Source organism: Anopheles funestus, chromosome 3RL (assembly GCF_943734845.2).
Source record: "Anopheles funestus chromosome 3RL, idAnoFuneDA-416_04, whole genome shotgun sequence".
In the NCBI taxonomy this organism is placed as follows: domain Eukaryota; kingdom Metazoa; phylum Arthropoda; class Insecta; order Diptera; family Culicidae; genus Anopheles; species Anopheles funestus.
In genome coordinates, this window is record NC_064599.1 from 44,888,167 (window position 1) to 44,901,327 (window position 13,161).

Genomic DNA, 13,161 nt, shown 5'->3' on the forward strand with positions numbered 1-13,161 from the left:
ACCTGTGGTCGATAGATGCCACCAATTGCTACATTTTCTTTTTCGACGGCCATGCCCTCAGGTGTCTGTGTCTCGAAACATAATTAAAAAAAACACGCAACCGATTTCGAACCACCCTGCACGAAAAAAGTCACTTAAATGAGTGCCCGTGAGTGGGGGGGGGTCTTGTTTCAGACTTTAGCTCCCGCTGGTTCGTATGTGTCGACTTCTGAACACAGATCCGATAAACCCAAGCTAAATTTAACTAGTGAAGATAAATTTTCTGGAGAAACTAAAAACGTCTTCTGCAAAATGAATAATGAATTATTATCTAGATTCAAACGACTTGCGGAAGTGGTTAGATTGTTTGTTTTGTTTACGCCAATAACCTTAAAACGAATGGAGTGAACTGAAGAAAAAGGCTACTGAGTTCACTCTGAAGTATTCTAAGGATGTTGAAGCGGCTGAACTCATCGCAGAACTGGAAGTATGTAAATCGCAAAAGCCATATCCGATGAATAATATCAAAAATGCAACACCTAGCGATCTTCTGAATTGTATTCAGAAGTATTCATTAGGAGATCTATATGCAAATATTACGACAAGCTTGCGTATTTTTTTAACTCTTCCAGTTTCAGTAGCGTCTTGTAAAAGGCGCTTCAGAAACTTAAAAATTATATTGTAATATTCAAGTTTTTATATTCTTCACCACCTAGCGGACTTCGGCTTTACACTGCAAAGTTTCTTTTTTTTACACTTTTTTACCTTGGGTAGGGGGACTCTCGATGCTCTTGAAATAATCACACGAAGAATTGCTCTAAATGCTCAGTTGTGCAACCGATCATTGATAACTGTCAACTTGCGATCGATCACTGGTGACTGACCGCGTTCTAACAATTTTGGTTTATTTTATACTCTGAGTTGTGTAGGTGTACATGGTTTTTACATAAGGGCTTATGTATCGAATGTTTCTATTTCTGTGTTTCTATTTGCTTGTAATAATTCCTAATGCATTTCTGTAATTTTCGGTTGATGCGCATTAGCCTATAAATCATGCGTCGAGTTGGTCTTTGCGAAGGCGGGTACGGAATGGAAACTTAGGTAACCTTTTCAAGTGCAATTCACATCGTGAGAAAGCAACGTAATGAATGGTCTTCGATTATGTCATTTTTCAGGTACTTGAAAGGGACAAAATAGATGTGTTTAGAAAGGACGTAAAAACCCTAGCCATGTGTTTTATGTTAAGTGTCAGAATGAGAATAGAAGAAAATAGGAAAGCACCAACGCGATTTTACTAACCGATTCTATACTTTGAATTGTTATGTGTTATTTGAGATTTCCAATATGTTATTTTAATGTTTAGCAGATGTGCTACAATATAAAATCATTTGCGATCAGCAATGGGACAGGAACGCTAACCTTGCACTAATTTCAATTAAAAACAAAATACCGTCGAACATTGATTTAGATGAAATTGTTACTGAAATTTCAAGGAAAGGGAGGAGGGCGCTGAATTGGTTTTCTGCCAAGGGCGCCAAGTGACCACGCTACGGCTCTGATCATCGGTTTTCATAGCTAACTTTTCCATCAAGGCAAAGTTTTGCTTAAATAGCGATATGACCAATGACCTAAGCTTCGTGATGTCCTCTCGGTTTTGTTTCGTCTGATGCAGCAGCTCCGCAAATACGTCGGTGTTGTAGGAAGACGGTTCCGATGGTTCGCCCAAAACTGCACAGTCCTCTGGATGTTGAAGTCCTGATGTCGAAGGCTGCTGGAGTGGTGATGTTGAAGCCGGAACTATATTTCCAAAGGCGAGGGACGGCAACTGAATGTTCGATATAACCTGAACACCAGTATCGACGAAATCAGTTTCCTGATTATCGTCCAGACGCAACTTTTTGGCTGAAGAATACATCTTTACTGACTTGTTTTCAACTTGATGGACTTGTAACGAATGATGGTTACACGTACTAAAATTTGTCTTAATATACCAAAAAAAGGACAAATACTTACCTTGTATAATAATAAGAACTACCCTTAAATAAAGCTAAACACATTTTATACATTCGTTCACTCATTGGGGTTTTCTCGCAGGTACTCAAAGTAACACTTGTTGCACTTGCTTTCCAGGGTAAATTTAACAGGTATCACACGCAAGACAAAATAATCGTATTTAAGTGAAGGATTGTTCACAAACAAATCATTCTTAAGTCAGCCATGCTCGTTACTGGCTCTTAACATTCAATAATCAAAATAATTCAAAGAATGGCTACCTAAAGGAAACGTGAAAACGGTGCTCTGTTTTAAACGTCGTAATAAAATCAACAAACAGTTCGTTAAGGAATGGGAAGCAGACCATCCAGCTCCAAGTGCCTCTATTTTGGCTGTTGATGGTAAGTATATTTATTGCAGGAACAATTTTCGTTGATATCTTTTTTAATGGTTACATATTATGCATATTATGCGGGCGGTCCGGTGGTGCATGTGATAAACGGCGCCAGTCCACACGGCCGGACCGGGTTCAAATCCCATCCGGACCGTTCCCCCGTAGCAAGGACTGACTATCCGGCTACGTGGTAAAATAAGTCTAGTAAGCCAGAAATGGCCGGCGTGACCTGTAGGGTCGTTAAGCCAAGAAGAAGATATTATGCATTTATCGTTTCAGACATTTCTCAAAACTTTCCCGAAGCTGATTTGCGTACACCGTGGCTTGCTCCTGGGGAAATTGTTAACCCGGATGGCTCAGTTGATGAAGATTACATAACATCGGATGAAGAGCTGAGTACATCAGATGGTGAGGAATCAACAAACGAGGAAGAGATAGGATCAACATTATTCGAGGATGATTTACGAAATTGGGCCCTAAAGTCAAATATGACGCATACTGCGATGAATAGTCTGCTGAAACTTTTAAAAACTAAAAAAGTTGTGCAGTCTCGTTTGCTAAAGGGCTACCGCACGCTGTTGAGAACACCGCATCGGACGGGTGCATCCTTCATCACAATCGAAGGTGGTCAAATGTGGTATCATGGCATTAAGCAGTGTCTTCAACGTTACTTCAGCGATGTGAAACCATCCTTAGAGTCTCTGTGGATCGATATTTCCATGGATGGTTTGCCACTTCATAGAAGCGGACCCACTCAGTTGTGGCCTATTTTAATGAGGCTGTGTGAAGTGCCTGAAGCTCCAATATTCGTCGTTGGTATATTTTGCGGGTCATCTAAACCTCAAAACGCCGAACAATATCTAAGACAGTTTGTCACAGAGATCAACGACCATCAGAGCAACGGTATCGTTTTACAAGGCGTTACACATCAAGTAAAACTACGGGCTATCATAGCAGATTCTCCAGCTCGAGCTTTAATTAAAAGTAAGTGTAAAACATTATTCATTATTTTGTTAATATCATTATTATTTTTCAAATCAAGATAAGAACTTTAATTATTTTTTTTTCCCCAGGTGTCGTTTCGTTTAACGGTTCTCATGGATGCTTAAAATGCACAGACATTGCTGTACACGACAGAGCCACCAAAAGGATGTATTTTACAGGAGTGTGAATAGAAAAGCGGACAGATGCCAAATTCCGAGCACGAGAATACCCTCAACACTGCAAAAAACCAACACCTCTAACCGATATTTTGTACTTCGACATCATCGCAGACGTCATTATTGCCGACAGACTTCATCTGATTGATCTTGGTGTTGAGGCGCCGGGGTTGCCTCAAGAAGGGGAGGAGGAATTTGGTTTCCCTTTGGAGCAGGAAGAGAAACACCTTTTCTAACTTTAACTAGGAACTTTATTTCACCTTATTGACCGTTTGCCGGGTCGATTTTGAACTCTTACAGGGTCGGTTTGGAACTGTAGTTGACCGTTTGTCGGTTCGTTATGAACTGTTGCCGGTTCGATATGGAACTGCAGCCGGTTTGCTTTGAACTGATGCCGCTACGAGGATCTAATCGTCCTTTTATAGTTGCCAAAATGTTTATTTAGATCCTTCCAGAAAGACTTAGAAAGATCTATCCTTCCAGAAGATAAATCCAGAAAAATCTGGATTTAAAAAGGTTGCCGCATCATTGCGCGCGCGATGATTACTTTGCGTACTAATCATCGGTCAGGGTTCATCCTGCGTTCGGGTCAGGGTTCATCCTGCGTTCGGGTCGGGGTTCATCCTGCGTTCGGGATTGTTCGTGCGCGTCGGTGGTGTGACTATGCAGTAGGTGTGGTTTCTAAAACCTTCACACACACTCTCGCGCCCGGTGTCTCGTGTGTTGAGTGTGTTGGTGTCGAACACTTGGGGTGATGAGGAAACTGTTAAACGGATGGATTAAAGGCAACTTTACTAAAGGACCACATCACACCAAATGGACTTCAAGACATTGTGATATCATTTCGGAATTTTTATTACAAATCAAGCTCCCTTCAGAAATTCATCGAAACCTGCGAAGCCTACAATACATCAAATTCTGGAAAGGAACGGAGTTTAGAACCTTCTTACATTACGCCAGCGTAGTCGTTCTAAAGGATATACTTCCGGAAGCAGCATACAAACATTTTTTGCTACTGTTTTGTGCCACGACATTCCTGTCATCGACTGTGTATGAAAACGAATGGGAACTTGCAAAAGAAATGCTGGAGCTGTTCGTCAAGGATTTTGGAACCATTTATGGACCTAGCAGTGTTTCAAGCAACGTTCATAATCTTCAGCATGTTCACGACGAAGTCGCCAGATTCGGACCATTAGAAGACATCTCCACATACGGCTTCGAAAACGAACTACAACGCTTGAAGCGCATGATGAGAGGTGGCAGCAAATTCCTGGAACAAATAGTCAACAGAGTGTGTGAACTACATCACACAAATGTAGCCAGAGAAAACGACGAAACCAGTAACTAGCCATCGTTAACTACAAAAGGCCAAAACATTTCGTTAGCCATAAATCCGGAATTCAGCTTAAGGAAAGGACCCAGAAACGAATGGTTCTTATTGAAAGACAACACCATTATGCAGTACTGTACAGCAGCTCAATCAGAAACTGGAGAAATAAGCGTGCATGGTTATAACTTCATGGTTATAACAGCATGAGTGACCTGTAGTCTTCTTTAAGACAAGTTGCTGTCTCGGACATACGTTGTAAATTAGTAGGAATTAGTGTAGATAAATGGCAAGGACTCGTTGTACTTCCATTACTACAAACATTACAACCCATGTAATTTAGAGTTAAATAAATATTATAAAAAATACACATGTGTTTAAAATTTATATAAATACTAAAAGATATTTTTTTAGGCAAAAGATGATCAAAAATGCGTTTCATACACAAACATGGCTAATTATTAAATCGAAATTGATGGCATTAATAAATGCGTTGCTGGAAGTCTAAGCAAACCTTTGAAAAACTTTCAATATCAACAGAAAAGGTACGTAGCTACGACAGTGAAGATGTTCGAATCATACCTCCAAGCACTAGAATAACACTCGGCACAGTTCAGCGTGCAAAGGTAACGAACGGTTTTTCTTAAAGCTATCTTTATTCATTTCATTCCAACCATACCAGGCATGCCATATGCGCGCGGCCGTTACCCGAATCTAAGCATAACAGACATAGCATCAACACGCAGGCGTTACACGCCTCCAAGCAACAACAAACATTTTTATAATCTACCTGTCTTAGTTACCTATCAGGTTTCATGCCAATGCTACAAAGGGGAAGGAAAAGAGTTAAGCACCTGTAGAAGTGGTATGCAGCATTTGTGTTTGATGAACTGTTTAAAAATAAACTGAACTCACTACCTTTACCGTGGTATCAAGATTGGTGGAAAAACCATCACACCAAAAAAGAAAATATTTCCAATATGTATATTTTTACCCTTAGAAACAAACAAATAAACAAACGGCAGTGTGTATATAATCTGTCATGCGATTTTTTACCATAAAAATATCCAAAGTCTTGTTAGAAATATTTTTTTGCATCACACGAGCATTGAAATCCATTCCTATTCAGCTTCATTTATATACGGTACACAACGTACCAAATCAACACGGACCAGACGGCGCAAATGTGAGTATGGCTTTCTTCTACACCAATTTCTAATCCAATGTTCTCTTTCGTTACAGCACATCAGTATCAAGAAAATAGTGCGGAAAAAGATATCCCCAATGTGCAATTCAACCACGCCTGCTAATAAATACTATTGCCGCTATGTTCTGGCCTACAGGCGAAGTGAGATAAAAAATGTGCACATACGCATATACACGGTACGCTGTCGATCCCAATTAGCCCTTTCTCCCTCTACCTAACTAACGATCATCCTGCTAAAGCGAGAATGCGTGTTGGGATCGCGCGTCGATACACACCAACACATTCAAAGACACCATGTGTGTACACAGCGTACGAGCGCCTGCACGATCCTAGGGGCGTGACCAGCGTCGATGTGGAATCCATGTGGAACGCATCGGGACTGCTCGTAGCGTACGGGCGCATTTCGAGTCCATGTGGAATCCTTTCGGCCTCCATGTGGAATCCTCACGGCGTCCATATGGAAAGCAACGCTAGCCCTCGCAGTGTACGGGCGCTTGCACGATCCTTGCGGGTGAATGTTTAATGCCGGTGAATGAGTCCATGTGGAAAGCAACGCGTCCGCATCGTACGGGTGAATGATGAATCCTTATGGGTCAATGTGGAAAGCTGCAAGACCGCTCGCAGCGGACGGTGTTTTGGTCGCGATGGTCGTAGCGTAGCGTGCAAAAGCGCGTTCAGTTTTCTTCATTTATTTGTATTAAAATTATTATTTATTTACAAACCACCGATTACAATATGTTGGCCACACTTTGGGCTAATAGTTGCAAGATTTTCCCGTGAGATATTTAAATAAAATAGTATTATATTTCAATTACAAAACCGAGGTATTTTTCGCTACAATTCTATGCCTTGCTTTAGCTATTTCCTCGCGGCCGCCCTTAACGTACTGGCTTTGGTTTTTAGGGAATAGCTAAAATAGTTGAAGAGATAGATTAAAACAATGTTCTACAAAGTTGTAAAGAATAACATTTCGTAAAGGTGTAAAGGTGTATAGTATTATAAATATATATTTAATTATTTTTATTTATTGTGCAGTCAATTTATAAATATAAATAAATTATGAAATATGCAACTCATAAATATTTGTGATTAAGGACGTCTACAACTAGTTCTTCGGTTTCCTTTGATAGTTGCCCGTTGCGTTGCGTGTTTCAACTTAAGTTTGAAAAACTTGTTGACCGCTTCAATGGTCGGTACATCATAGCCGCACGTACCGATCATTCTAAACATCTTTAATATATTTCCTTTATTAGAAACCTTAATTTTCGGACCATTTTTATCGACACCTGTCCAGCTACAACCGCATAAAAACTGTTCGTCGAATAGCAGGTCCAGAGCGTCATGCATACGGTTCCTCGGATCGTCGCGACGAATTTGATTATTTAACCATGCTCCCAGTGCTTCGAAGAAATCCGCATCCGTTTCCAACCTGGCCTCCAAAGCGTCTAGTTGTTCCGCCGTTTTTACTATTTCAAAGTCAAAGCCGTCTGGAGCCTGCGATGTCGGAACCTTTCTGATGATATCGTGCACTGTTGATATGACCGCGTGTGCATCATCGGTTTTCATAGCTAACTTTTCCATCAAGGCAAAGTTTTGCTTAAATAGCGATATGACCAATGACCTAAGCTTCGTGATGTCCTCTCGGTTTTGTTTCGTCTGATGCAGCAGCTCCGCAAATACGTCGGTGTTGTAGGAAGACGGTTCCGATGGTTCGCCCAAAACTGCACAGTCCTCTGGATGTTGAAGTCCTGATGTCGAAGGCTGCTGGAGTGGTGATGTTGAAGCCGGAACTATATTTCCAAAGGCGAGGGACGGCAACTGAATGTTCGATATAACCTGAACACCAGTATCGACGAAATCAGTTTCCTGATTATCGTCCAGACGCAACTTTTTGGCTGAAGAATACATCTTTACTGACTTGTTTTCAACTTGATGGACTTGTAACGAATGATGGTTACACGTACTAAAATTTGTCTTAATATACCAAAAAAAGGACAAATACTTACCTTGTATAATAATAAGAACTACCCTTAAATAAAGCTAAACACATTTTATACATTCGTTCACTCATTGGGGTTTTCTCGCAGGTACTCAAAGTAACACTTGTTGCACTTGCCTTCGAGGGTAAATTTAACAGGTATCACCTGTTATCACCTGGTATCACCTGTAATATAATCGTATTTAAGTGAAGGATTGTTCACAAACAAATCATTCTTAAGTCAGCCACGCTCGTTACTGGTTCTTAACATTCAATCATCCAAATAATTCAAAGAATGGCTACCTAAAGGAAACGTAAAAACGGTGCTCTGTTTTAAACGTCGTAATAAAATCAACAAACAGTTCGTTAAGGAATGGGAAACAGACCATCCAGCTCCAAGTGCCTCTATTTTGGCTGTTGATGGTAAGTATATTTATTGCAGGAACAATTTTCGTTGATATCTTTTTTAATGGTTACATATTATGCATATTATGCGGGCGGTCGGGTGGTGCATGTGATAAACGGCGCCAGTCCACACGGCCGGACCGGGTTCAAATCCCATCCGGACCGTTCCCCCGTAGCAAGGACTGACTATCCGGCTACGTGGTAAAATAAGTCTAGTAAGCCAGAAATGGCCGGCGTGACCTGTAGGGTCGTTAAGCCAAGAAGAAGATATTATGCATTTATCGTTTCAGACATTTCTCAAAACTTTCCCGAAGCTGATTTGCGTACACCGTGGCTTGCTCCTGGGGAAATTGTTAACCTGGATGGCTCAGTTGATGAAGATTACATAACATCGGATGAAGAGCTGAGTACATCAGATGGTGAGGAATCAACAAACGAGGAAGAGATAGGATCAACATTATTCGAGGATGATTTACGAAATTGGGCCCTAAAGTCAAATATGACGCATACTGCGATGAATAGTCTGCTGAAACTTTTAAAAACTAAAAAAGTTGTGCAGTCTCGTTTGCCAAATGTGGTATCATGGCATTAAGCAGTGTCTTCAACGTTACTTCAGCGATGTGAAACCATCCTTAGAGTCTCTGTGGATCGATATTTCCATGGATGGTTTGCCACTTCATAGAAGCGGATCCACTCAGTTGTGGCCTATTTTAATGAGGCTGTGTGAAGTGCCTGAAGCTCCAATATTCGTCGTTGCTATATTTTGCGGGTCATCTAAACCTCAAAACGCCGAACAATATCTAAGACAGTTTGTCACAGAGATCAACGACCTTCAGAGCAACGGTACCGTTTTACAAGGCGTTACACATCAAGTAAAACTACGGGCTATCATAGCAGATTCTCCAGCTCGAGCTTTAATTAAAGGTAAGTGTAAAACATTATTCATTGTTTTGTTATTATCATTATTATTTTTCAAATCAAGATAAGAACTTTAATTTTTTTCCCCCAGGTGTCGTTTCGTTTAACGGTTCTCATGGATGCTTAAAATGCACAGACATTGCTGTACACGACAGAGCCACCAAAAGGATGTATTTTACAGGAGTGGGAATAGAAAAGCGGACAGATGCCAAATTCCGAGCACAAGAATACCCTCAACACTGCAAAAAACCAACACCTCTAACCGATATTTTGTACTTCGACATCATCGCAGACGTCATTATTGCCGACAGACTTCATCTGATTGATCTTGGGGTGATGAGGAAACTGTTAAACGGATGGATTAAAGGCAACTTTACTAAAGGACCACATCACACCAAATGGACTTCAAGACATTGTGATATCATTTCGGAATTTTTATTACAAATCAAGCTCCCTTCAGAAATTCATCGAAACCTGCGAAGCCTACAATACATCAAATTCTGGAAAGGAACGGAGTTTAGAACCTTCTTACATTACGCCAGCGTAGTCGTTCTAAAGGATATACTTCCGGAAGCAGCATACAAACATTTTTTGCTACTGTTTTGTGCCACGACATTCCTGTCATCGACTGTGTATGAAAACGAATGGGAACTTGCAAAAGAAATGCTGGAGCTGTTCGTCAAGGATTTTGGAACCATTTATGGACCTAGCAGTGTTTCAAGCAACGTTCATAATCTTCACGTTCACGACGAAGTCGCCAGATTCGGACCATTAGAAGACATCTCCACATACGGCTTCGAAAACGAACTACAACGCTTGAAGCGCATGATGAGAGGTGGCAGCAAATTCCTGGAACAAATAGTCAACAGAGTGTGTGAACTACATCACACAAATGTAGCCAGAGAAAACGACGAAACCAGTAACTAGCCATCGTTAACTACAAAAGGCCAAAACATTACGTTAGCCATAAATCCGGAATTCAGCTTAAGGAAAGGACCCAGAAACGAATGGTTCTTATTGAAAGACAACACCATTATGCAGTACTGTACAGCAGCTTAATCAGAAACTGGATAAATAAGCGTGCATGGTTATAACTTCATGGTTATATCAGCATGAGTGACCTGTAGTCTTCTTTAAGACAAGTTGCTGTCTCGGATATACGTTGTAAATTAGTAGGAATTAGTGTAGATAAATGGCAAGAACTCGTTGTACTTCCATTACTACAAACATTACAACCCATGTAATTTAGAGTTAAATAAATATTATAAAAAATACACATGTGTTTAAAATTTATATAAATACTAAAAGATATTTTTTTAGGCAAAAGATGATCAAAAATGCGTTTCATACACAAACATGGCTAATTATTAAATCGACCTCGCGTGTACGGGCGCTTGCACGATCCTTGCGGGTGAATGTTTAATGCCGGTGAATGAGTCCATGTGGAAAGCAACGCGTCCGCATCGTACGGGTGAATGATGAATCCTTATGGGTCAATGTGGAAAGCTGCAAGACCGCTCGCAGCGGACGGTGTTTTGGTCGCGATGGTCGTAGCGTAGCGTGCAAAAGCGCGTTCAGTTTTCTTCATTTATTTGTATTAAAATTATTATTTATTTACAAACCACCGATTACAATATGTTGGCCACACTTTGGGCTAATAGTTGCAAGATTTTCCCGTGAGATATTTAAATAAAATAGTATTATATTTCAATTACAAAACCGAGGTATTTTTCGCTACAATTCTATGCCTTGCTTTAGCTATTTCCTCGCGGCCGCCCTTAACGTACTGGCTTTGGTTTTTAGGGAATAGCTAAAATAGTTGAAGAGATAGATTAAAACAATGTTCTACAAAGTTGTAAAGAATAACATTTCGTAAAGGTGTAAAGGTGTATAGTATTATAAATATATATTTAATTATTTTTATTTATTGTGCAGTCAATTTATAAATATAAATAAATTATGAAATATGCAACTCATAAATATTTGTGATTAAGGACGTCTACAACTAGTTCTTCGGTTTCCTTTGATAGTTGCCCGTTGCGTTGCGTGTTTCAACTTAAGTTTGAAAAACTTGTTGACCGCTTCAATGGTCGGTACATCATAGCCGCACGTACCGATCATTCTAAACATCTTTAATATATTTCCTTTATTAGAAACCTTAATTTTCGGACCATTTTTATCGACACCTGTCCAGCTACAACCGCATAAAAACTGTTCGTCGAACAGCAGGTCCAGAGCGTCATGCATACGGTTCCTCGGATCGTCGCGACGAATTTGATTATTTAACCATGCTCCCAGTGCTTCGAAGAAATCCGCATCCGTTTCCAACCTGGCCTCCAAAGCGTCTAGTTGTTCCGCCGTTTTTACTATTTCAAAGTCAAAGCCGTCTGGAGCCTGCGATGTCGGAACCTTTCTGATGATATCGTGCACTGTTGATATGACCGCGTGTGCATCATCGGTTTTCATAGCTAACTTTTCCATCAAGGCAAAGTTTTGCTTAAATAGCGATATGACCAATGACCTAAGCTTCGTGATGTCCTCTCGGTTTTGTTTCGTCTGATGCAGCAGCTCCGCAAATACGTCGGTGTTGTAGGAAGACGGTTCCGATGGTTCGCCCAAAACTGCACAGTCCTCTGGATGTTGAAGTCCTGATGTCGAAGGCTGCTGGAGTGGTGATGTTGAAGCCGGAACTATATTTCCAAAGGCGAGGGACGGCAACTGAATGTTCGATATAACCTGAACACCAGTATCGACGAAATCAGTTTCCTGATTATCGTCCAAACGCAACTTTTTGGCTGAAGAATACATCTTTACTGACTTGTTTTCAACTTGATGGACTTGTAACGAATGATGGTTACACGTACTAAAATTTGTCTTAATATACCAAAAAAAGGACAAATACTTACCTTGTATAATAATAAGAACTACCCTTAAATAAAGCTAAACACATTTTATACATTCGTTCACTCATTGGGGTTTTCTCGCAGGTACTCAAAGTAACACTTGTTGCACTTGCCTTCGAGGGTAAATTTAACAGGTATCACACGCAAGACAAAATAATCGTATTTAAGTGAAGGATTGTTCACAAACAAATCATTCTTAAGTCAGCCACGCTCGTTACTGGTTCTTAACATTCAATCATCAAAATAATTCAAAGAATGGCTACCAAACGTATACGTGAAAACGGTGCCCTGTTTCAAGCGTCGTAATAAAATCAACAAACAGTTCGTTAAGGAATGGGAAGCAGACCATTCAGCTCCAAGTGCCTCTATTTTGACTGTTGATGGTAAGTATATTTATTGCAGGAACAATTTTCGTTGATATCTTTTTTAATGGTTACATATTATGCATATTATGCGGACGGTCCGGTGGTGCATGTGATAAACGGCGCCAGTCCACACGGCCGGACCGGGTTCAAATCCCATCCGGACCGTTCCCCCGTAGCAAGGACTGACTATCCGGCTACGTGGTAAAATAAGTCTAGTAAGCCAGAAATGGCCGGCGTGACCTGTAAGGTCGTTAAGCCAAGAAGAAGATATTATGCATTTATCGTTTCAGACATTTCTCAAAACTTTCCCGAAGCTGATTTGCGTACACCGTGGCTTGCTCCTGGGGAAATTGTTAACCCGGATGGCTCAGTTGATGAAGATTACATAACATCGGATGAAGAGCTGAGTACATCAGATGGTGAGGAATCAACAAACGAGGAAGAGATAGGATCAACATTATTCGAGGATGATTTACGAAATTGGGCCCTAAAGTCAAATATGACGCATACTGCGATGAATAGTCTGCTGAAAC

General features: G+C 40.5%; 1 protein-coding gene across 1 annotated transcript in view; it reads right to left on the reverse strand.

Annotated features, from left to right (window-relative positions):
• Positions 1-1,115: 1,115 nt before the first annotated feature.
• The window catches only part of LOC125768286 (putative uncharacterized protein DDB_G0282133), a 260,527-nt gene continuing 248,481 nt past the window's right edge, over positions 1,116-13,161 (reverse strand). Inside the window, exon 2 of the mRNA XM_049435712.1 lies at positions 1,116-1,202. The gene's annotated coding sequence lies outside the window, so the exon portion shown is untranslated. The remainder of the gene's footprint in view (positions 1,203-13,161) is intronic.